Genomic DNA, 10,350 nt, shown 5'->3' on the forward strand with positions numbered 1-10,350 from the left:
ATAACGTAACGCATGCTACGGGTTTTGACCCGGCAATGCCAATATGAACTCAGTTCAAAATTAGTATCTTGTTATGAATCTATTCAAACTGTCTGATAGGTAAAAGTCGCCCACTTACCATTATCATCGGCGCATTTTATTCATTAGAAAGATTATTCAGTGATGTTGCATATTGGCCGTGATGCCGATAAATGGGAGTGCATAAAATTGAATAAATATGTGTAAACTTTTCATAGTGGAGGTGACGGAGAGAGCGGAGCATATTTTGAAAATGGGAATGGATAAAATTGAATAAATATGTAAGTTTTTCTTAGTGGAGGTGCGGCAGAGAGATTACGTTGAGTGTGTTGCATGAGCCAATCCACATCAATGCCGATATAACCGTACTTCACACGCTATGATAGACGGAGAGATTTTAGTTATCGTGAAAGGTTAAGTGGGTCAAGAGGCGCAAATTTAGCGAGCCCCACAAGGATGCTTCGTTGTTATTTGGTGTTTGGGTGGGCGATTACATGTTAGAGTGCTTTGCGGAATATGTTTCGTCGTGACCCCAGCATTTTTTTTTGGAGGGGCGAAGGGGGTTTCTTTATTGGATTGTCAGAGAAAGTTCTCTAAAGAGACGTTATAATGTAATATTTAATATTTTGATTAAGTGAAATTACATTAAAGTAAAATTAAATTAAATTAAATAAACAATTATTATAATATAATGTAAATATTTTAGTTTGTTGAAAATAAAAATAAAAATTGCTTATAACATTGAGAATTTATAGTATTCATGTGAAATGTAGCCAGTGTAAAGGGGAATTAAACTAGCCTAGATCCATCTTAAATCTAGTTCTACCAAAGGCTCACACAGATCAAATCTCTTGATATGAAAATTTCTTTGAGAGTGAAGAGATTTGATCTCTCTCAGAGCTTGGTAGATCCCGATTTACAATGGATGTAGGTTCGTGGTAGGAGTATGTTTCAGTTTTATATTTTAGTATAAGATGTTAGGCAAAGTTCATGTTTTCTCGTAGAAGAAGGTGACTATTTTTTATTGGTTAAATTTATGAGGTTTTAAATTAATAGATTTTACAAAAGGTATCTTAATTATATACTTTAACATTAATTATTCCATATCACACAAGTAAAACAATAGTAAATCCTATTTACCTTGGCCCTTCAATTAATTGTTGGTTGACAAAAAATTTAAGAAAATTTTTAAAGAAAATATTAGAAAAACAAAACAATTTTTTTTTTAATTTTTGAATTATATTTATTTATGTTTTGATTGGTCGAGAGCCCTTGAGTCTTATTTCACAATGATGTTCAATGTATGGTGAGCAGAGTAGAGTGTCATCGGATCATCCGTTTGCAAGAAAATTTTGCTAATGTAATGTAAGATTATGAGCATGATATTTACTATGACATTTACTATCTAACACTTCAAAAAATAAACTTACACCTTCAATGGCATGCTCGACATATTATTCCAATTTTGCACAATATTTATGTGTACGAATTTCTGCCTAGAACACGTTTTTTTGGTACTAGAAGTCAGTGATGACTATGGTCGGCGTTCGTTTGCGGCATTAGCTTTACTCTGGATGTCTGACTACCAACTATGCGATGGTGCCACAGTCCTTTCACTACCCTCAACTATTGTAACATGTTGTTCCCTGTGGTAAAATGATTTCAAAATTTTGACAGGATTAGGGCTAAATTTTGATGAGGGATCTCAAGATAGATGAGGCATGGATTGGAATGTTGTGTGGATTTGGTTTCGTTGCACTCAGAAGGTCATTTTTTTCTCTATGACATTGGCAATAACTATTAGGAAAGTTGTTTTTGATACTTTTTAGATTCCCAATTGTGATGAGATAGATGTTATACTTCCTTTTCTAGTTTATCCTCCTAGTTTGAAACACAATGTCCAACTCTTGGATCTGCTTACCATTATTCTCTACTTACACAAGGCTCCCACCCTAATGAGTAATATGAGAAAAATGGTTTCTCCTACCCTAATGGGGGAATAATGGTTGAAATAGGAGGGGCAAATCTTAGACCAACCATATTGATTTGTCTAGCCACTCAAATAGCTAGATATGAAATAGTCATAACATATATCGGGGGATAACTTTACCTTGCGATATGTTAAATTCCCTCTTGTCCTTTCTGTGTTATGGTAAGGAAAATAATGATATCTTAATCGAATCTATCAAATTTTCTTCTTTACTATTTTGATTTTTCTTAAGAAACACTTGTTTTTCATTCCTTTGCTAACCAAAGTGTGCTTCATGAAGCCTTGCATTTTCGTGAATAGAAGAATGAGATAATTAGTAGAAGATATCCCACATCGGATTGTTAGCAAAGTTTTTGCATTCAATTGTAGTGACATCCAATGAGTTTATGAAAATAACACATGCTATCAATCAAGATCTAAGTAGCATCATCACTTTTCTTGGAATGTTGGATTTTGACTCTAGAGGAGAAAATAAAATAAATGGTGGGTTGATAGGGCTCTAAAATTGTTGTTTATTCACCATGATCTAAGTTCATAATGTACTTAGGACATGGTTTAATGAATGATGTTTCCACAGTGCCTAAGGTCTAAATAACCTTCTCCTTAGTCTGTATTGTGAACCTTCTTGTTGCATGATTGATCGAGGTTTGAAATTCTCTATTCCATTCTCCTTCCTAGATACTTCAAGCGAATCACCCAATCACCAACTTGATTGGTTTCTCCTCTAACGTAGATGAACTAGTAGGTCTTCATATTTCTTTATCTGTGATAGGTTGCTCCTAATTTCCAAAGATGGCTTACATTTCTTCCCACTAATGAGTTTTTAATTTCCTTCGAATATAATATATTTGAAGGGACATCATATGCTTTCTTTAATCCCACAAATTTGCATTGGAAATTTTGCTCGATTTCTCTTTTGGCCTAGGAATTGAAATAAGATACCCACTATTTTACCTTCATGGTTTCTGAATACCTCTCCAAAAGTAGCTAGTCCTTGGTTTCATTTGGAGGCTCCAACAAAGTTATACTTTACATATCCCATAGTTGGTGTTACTATTTCCCATTGTCATTGTCATTTATCTTAAGAGCCTAAAGTTTGTCCCCATACTTTAACAATTTATTTAGTTAACTATACTATTTTATTTAAATTAATCACATCAGTGGTATATTTGGTGTATTGAGTAGTTTGTAGTGGCAATAAAATTAGGGTAGCTCGTAATTTGTGTGCTTTTAGGTGTTAATTGTTCCTTATTTCATGTACATGGACTTCTTTAGAAAGGCCTTTGTATGAAGAAATGAGATGGTTTAATTCTACAAGTATCGCAGAATAATAGTCTCTCATAATAAATAGTTTAATTATTATTTTTTCTCTCCTGTTAGGTTCAATTGATTGTTAAATCTTAAACAAATGATATAGATGTTGCTTAAGTGCAATTATGATATCTTTATGACCATTATGGTTGCAGTTTTATGGGGCTATCTTGTTTTTCTTTCTTACATTGCATATCCTTATGAGAAGTTTTTGATTGGAGAACTTCATAATCTATTTATTACTCACATTCCATGTGATTTTTCAATTACAGGGCATTGAACTTTCTCATAAGTGTTACATTGCTTCATCATTTTTATGTCCTCACTATTGACTCAAGTGGGTTTCTTATTTAAAACTATTTTGTTACCATATGCAAGGTCTTTACTTTATACTTTTGGTGTCCATTTTCAATATGCTGACTTTACATGGCATTTTTTACTTCTACTTGTACTATGTATGCATCTTGGTGGAAGCTCTAGGAATTTTCCTCATCCTTTGTTCTTCAAGATGTGTAAGATGTATCTCTACAAGATGTAATATTTCTTGAACATTGACATGTTGGCTAAAATTTTCTTATTATCTTGTTATTATCGTTGACAACCCCTATTTCCTTGAGAAAGTGGTGTTGACGAGTTGGTGGAGATTGTCAAGGTATGAAATTAGTTATGTAGAATGGTTTTCATTTGGATATTATTATTTTAATATATTTTACTCAATATATTCTAGTGTTACCAGTTCTAGCGACCCTAACTCAAGTGGAGATTAAGTGGAAGAATATTAATTATACATAATTTAATTTCTCTCGAATTAAAGCACATCCATGGCATAAGGTATTGAAGAGTTTTACTTAAATTCAACCTGAGCATTCATTTTAGGTCATTCATTTTTCGATATTAGAAACTATTGTTAGTTATAATGAATGCTTAGAAAAATTTATTTATACACATGTTGGTTTTGTTACCTTTTATGTCTAGTTTAGGACACGCCTCTACCAAAATTGTTCGATGGCCATTTTCTCCTACCTTGTCTGTTTTTAGGTATTTCACAAACACACAGCTCCAAAAGTGGTGGATCTTGTATCAAGGTTGCTCCAATGTTCTCCAAACCTACATTGTATTATTGTAAGTTATATTTATTTGAATCATAAATAATGAGGCTACTATTTAGGTTCTCATAATCAAGCTATTATGTTCAACTACAAATTATATTTTCAATCTCTCTCTTTGTTACAATAATTAATAATAATTACATTTTTACAATAATATTGTTTGATGTATTTTACATCTTTCTACCTAGGTTTTCAAGAAGACATGTTAGGGTTGTGGTGTTTAATCTCACAATGCCTTTGATCGTTTTCTTAATTGTAGGAATAATTTTATCGTGTAGGAAAATGTTCAAGTACAAGCATTTTATAATATAGGTCACTTGATAATGCATATCAACATTGTCAATTCCATTTTCATTGAGAATTTCCAGAAAGGATGATTGAATCAAAGTTTTTCCAAAAAGAAGCATAGATAAAATAAAAATCTATAAATTCCTTTACTAGGCGTGAAGTATCCATGGCTAACAGAGGTTCTATTTTTCTCATCTTCATGACTTGGCCTATATTTGTGGTTAGGCTCATCATCCATGGGAGCATTCCATATATTTGTTTTTTCTTTACTCATATTGCTTATTCTTTTCCTCTTTTTTGTGTGGGCTATGCAAGATTGTGGATATGCTCTATTTGACATTCCTTTCATTAGTCAGTATTGCTTTTAGTGCATGGTTCGTTGGCTTATTTCCCTAGTTTCTATGTTATTCTTAATTGTTCAACCTAGATGGGATGTTTTTTGGCTACTTTGATATATGCAATACATAGAGTTTGCATTACTATTGTGGGCTTTCCAAGAAGCTCAACCTCATTTTACTTGGCACGTTGATCAAGTGGCATTATTCTCAGTGCATTGTCTATTTCTTTTATTTTCCTAGTGTCTATGGTATTCATATTTTTTCAAACTACATAAAAGTTCTTCCATCTGGGAGTTGCATGGCCCCCCTATATTTAATTGGTATAATTGTACAGTTTATAAAGAAGTTCTCATTGTGTCAGTTACTGATAACATAATATATAAGTGATACAATGACAACATTTATGACACAGTGCTTCTTTTGCCATTCTTTAATGACATTTGGAGGGAAAATGGAGGTGGTTTGAATATATCGTGGTCTTTTCTTTTAGGGCTTGGCTTATGAACACGATGCAGTACCCTTTTTACATTGACTTGCATATTTAGTTGAAGAAACAACCCATTTGGATTTGTCTAATCCCAAAATTCTAGGGATTATAAGAAATCTTTGTATAAGTCCATGGTTTCCATCGTTTTTCATGATCTCTTTCTATTGCATCATTTTTCACTATGATCCTGTTTGCTTCATGTTTCCATTGCCATTCAAACATTGACAATCCTAGCCTGGTAAACAAGATTATCCGCAGTAATAACCATATTTGAATATAAAGAAACGATTTTTGGCTATCACTTAGCTCTTTTGATGAAAAGGCTAACTCTCAGCACCTCGTGTCTTTTAAACTGAGATGGGACCTATTTTCAATGGAGACTTCTTTATTATACATAGATTTTTCTATAATTGTTTGTCTTCACTATCCGAGCATCAAGAAAGTTTTCTACTATACAATTTTCATGAGAATGTATTTCAATTTTTTTTCTTTCAAAAATAATTTTGATTTATAATATATATGGATATGTGACACTACCACTATTGTGGTTTAGTCTTGGTGTTCTGTTTGTGAAAGAAGTTCATGGTATCTTGTGCTAGAGAGATTTTCATCATTCTTTGTTCTTATTATAATGTTTGATATTTTATATGCAGGTGGAGACATGGGATGATATTCTGACACTCCTTGTCCTAGAGCCATCCACTACATAATTCTCTTCATCTAACCTCACTCTATTTAAGGTGGTCTCAAAATGTTGATCATGTTACTCTAACTCCATTCTCCATAGTTGAGGACTTTGTGAAGGGAGACTTTTACAATGTTGAATGTCTTACAAGGTTTGATGATGAAGCAAGATGGAAAAAAGCAGAAGATAGTTCATATGGCTATCTTGATTATATATTGTAAGTTAATCTTTTAAATTTAATTGCATCACTCTCAATATTTTTATGGTCATTATGGAAATGCATTCCATGTCTATGGTTTTTATTAATGCATGTATTTCTTTGTAAATGTATATATATAGGTGTTGTGATGACCACAAGAAGGGTGGAATCTCAGAAAGTGTATTAAACTGTCAAAGCAAAAATGTGTTGGATGACTTAACACATTTCTTTAATGGGTGCTAGCTCAATGGAATATCACTTTCCTTGCATGCAAGAGGTTGGTGGTTGGATTCCATCATACCCTAACATGAATTAATGATTAGATAAATAAAAAGATTCACATTCTGTATTTTGTTTATAAAGATAATTTTTTGTAAGCAACCATGGGGCATTTGAACAAATGACCTACCCCAAAGAGTGCCTTAACACTGCACTTATTCACAATTAATCCAAAGCCCCAAAGCTAAGATTTATCTCTAGATTAGTTATAATTTTTTAAATTAATTTATCTCAAATTAATTAATTCAAAAAAATGTCATATAGAAAAAGTCATATAATGTATTAAATAATAATTAAAAAAATTCTATTTACAATTTAATTATTTCTAAAGTAAAATGAATTTTTATATTGAAAAATATTGTTATGATATCTATATATATATAATTAATTATCTAATTTTTATATATTAATTAATTTTTTACTTATTGATAATATAATTTAAAAGATAATTGTTTTGATATTTAGTATGGAATAATAATTAGCCATTTAATTTAGATAACAATGCTACTACTATAATTATAGTATTTTTTCTTTCTATTCTATTTAATTCTCTGGCAAACCGTTTTTTCTTATTTTTTCTCAAAGTCTTATTGAGAAAGAAACTTTGGCTCTTTCTCTTTTGTTGTTTCTTCTGGTAGTCACTACTACAGCCGATTTTCGCATGTGAGACATCGCACCCGCACATAAGCATAGGGGCACTAACATAAAGGTTGAAGCAATGGTCTTATGCGTTTTTTTTTAATGATTTTCTAATTTTTTTGATATCTTTTCAATATGGTCTTATAGCTCAAACATAGCATTTTCAATCTTGGCTTAATAAATTTAGGTTGAAATGAATAAAAGGGGATGGTGTATAGAAATGAAGACCAAGCGTAAATGCATAAAGCGGCTGGGATATAAAACTAAAACCCAAACTAAGTTGAAATAAAATAAGCACAACTGCCTCTCCATACATATTAGCGGACGCAGACTAGATACATATTATTACTACGTAAAGGAGATTGTAGAAGGCAGCAATCAACAACGTTTCTGCACCTGCCCATTAATCTCCATAGAGCGCAGTGTGTAGGAGGGTGTATACATGCTCAGGTTCGAGGGTAGAAGAACATCCTCAAATTAACATCTTCTCACGCACAATAGTGCATAATACTGCGGAATGCGAAGTAGTGAGTGAATAGCGAATGTTATTATGCGAAGAAAAACATAGAACTAGGTTATTGAGAGAGGAAAGGAAATTCAAGGTTCCCGTGGACTTCGTGTTGTTGAAGTCAGCATGGGGAGCCTTTCCAGCATGTCAGAACGCCAGCATTCGCTGTGATAGAGGCGACAAGAGACGACGGCTTCGCTGCGATGCTGGAAGCCTTTGTATAACTCGACGATCTCCAATTCCACTGCCTCCATACGTTCTCTGGTGTGTCCTCACGGTTCGTCACTTGTCCATTCATATTCAACAACTCCATCTACTCTTTCTGTTAATGTCGAAACTATAAAATCGTTTTGGATACCTGGGCATGCGTTGCACGAGGCCTTTTGCCATGTCCAGCTGCAATAGGTTACTTGCATGTTATTGTTACGTCCTGTGGATACCTGGGCATGCGTTGCACGAGGCCTTCCCCAAAATGGTTACTTGCATGTTAACGTCCTGTGTATAGTCGTCGCTGTGTCCCAGGAGCATGACCTGCAACATTTAGTATTGCAAATAGATGAACAGGACATCAATAGGAATAATTGAAACTTTCAGATCATAAAACCGGATTGAGATTCAAACCTTATCGTGGTGCGTCATAAAGTTGTTTGAAATTGTTACTGCAGTCGACCCTCGGGTGACATCGATGAGCCCATCTGTGCAGCTTGATAAGGAGCAATGATCTACCAAGATATTGCTTGCCCCAAGAATGGTAATTCCATCTCCATCACTTATGGTTCTCCACCCGTAATGTCCCGGGGAGTCCCTGATCACCATGGCGTTTCCCGCAGGTTTGCAGTCATGGATGTGAATCCCGTGAATGATGATGTTTGTCACGTGCTCTACCGAGATGCAGGCACCGTTGGCAATGTGGACATTGGCTCCTCTGCCGTCGATTGTCTTGTAAATATTCATGAAGAGCTGTTCTTTGAGCTGGATGACCATGTCTCTCTGACAAATGATCCACAGAGGCTCCGTTTGAATAGCAGCATGGCGCAGGGTGCCTGGCCTATTGGTATTGCATGATTGAAATGAGTGGACAAAGTAATATGCTTCCTCTATTTGTCCAATTCACATTGCAACTAGTAATGGCTGTTTCCATATCCAATCCTTCCGATGCGAACTTTTATTATTACTAAACTGAGCCTGTGATTAATCTCAGTTCGGGATGCACAGACCTGATTGTTGCCGAGCTTTTAGGCATTAATATCAACGCAATGCATGCTAGGGGTTTTGACCCGGCAATCCCCATATTTAACATGAACACGGTTCAAAATTACTCTCTTGTTTGGGATCTATTCAAACTGTCTGATGGGTAAAAGTTGCCCACTTACCATTATCATCGGCGCACTTTATTCACCAGAAAAATTATTCAGGAATGTCGCGTACTGGAGGGGAGGTGATGCGGGTAAATGGGAGTGCATAAAATTGAATAAATATGTGTGAGCTTTGCATACTGAAGGGGACGCAGAGAGCATACGTTATGATGGAGGGAGAGATTGTAGTGATGTTGGAAAGTTAAGTGGGCGGTGGGCGCTCACATGTTAGCGTGCTTTTCGCGAATATGTTGTATATTTTAGTATATGATGTTAGACAAATTTAATGTTTATATGGGGCGGAAGAAAGTAATTCCTTGGTTTAACTAGATCGTTTTTTTCCCCGAAAATTATGGGAAGTTCGATCATATTTTAATAAAATATAGCTGGAATTCTTTTCCAAATTTAAGTTATTGTTGCTAAAATTTAATATTTTTGGTGTCTTTCAGGTTTTTGATGGTGCTGAATCTATTTCTACCATCAAAAATATGATTCAAACACTCCTATTACAAGATTTTTTGAAATTATTTTGCCCCGAATCCAATCACTTTTGACCACACAATTCTTAGGCTGCGTAGACGATTCCAATGTTTTTTATTAATAAAATTTAAGAGGTTTCAAACTAATAATCTTTACATAAAGGTGTAATAATAATATACTTTAACAATAGTTATTTTATATAACATAAGTAAAAGAATAGGAAATATTAGTAACTCTTATTAGCCTCCTTAGATGACTCCAATGTTTTTTATTAGTAAAATTTAAGAGGTTTCAAACTAATAATCTTTACACAAAGGTGTAATAATAATATACTTTAACAATAATGATTTTATATAACATAAGTTAAAGAATATGAAATATTAGTAGCTATTATTATCCCTACCACAAGGGAGTGGATATTGGAATGGGTTTTTTTCGTCAGACCCATATTAGTTTGGGTTTGATGAGAAAAAAATTGCAAAAAATTCTAATAATAGTATAACATTATACATTGAAATATATGATTTTTTAAAAATAATTTAATTTATTTATGTTCAATTTGATTGACTATCAAATTGAAGATGTTATTGTCATTTGCCTCTATTAATGTGCCCATTACTTCTATTAATTAACTAGTAGTACATAGGTCACATCAATGTGTAGG

The 10,350-nt window shown here is 33.6% G+C and overlaps 1 pseudogene; it reads right to left on the reverse strand.

The window, feature by feature from the left end:
• Positions 1 to 8,257: 8,257 nt before the first annotated feature.
• LOC149181531 (putative pectate lyase 18 pseudogene) lies at positions 8,258 to 9,142 on the reverse strand (annotated as a pseudogene).
• Positions 9,143 to 10,350: the final 1,208 nt, after the last annotated feature.

The sequence above is a fragment of the Pinus tabuliformis genome, chromosome 3_2 (assembly GCF_031772625.1).
Source record: "Pinus tabuliformis cultivar Carrire ecotype Pingquan chromosome 3_2, CPIR1, whole genome shotgun sequence".
Classification (NCBI taxonomy): Eukaryota; Viridiplantae; Streptophyta; class Pinopsida; order Pinales; family Pinaceae; genus Pinus; species Pinus tabuliformis.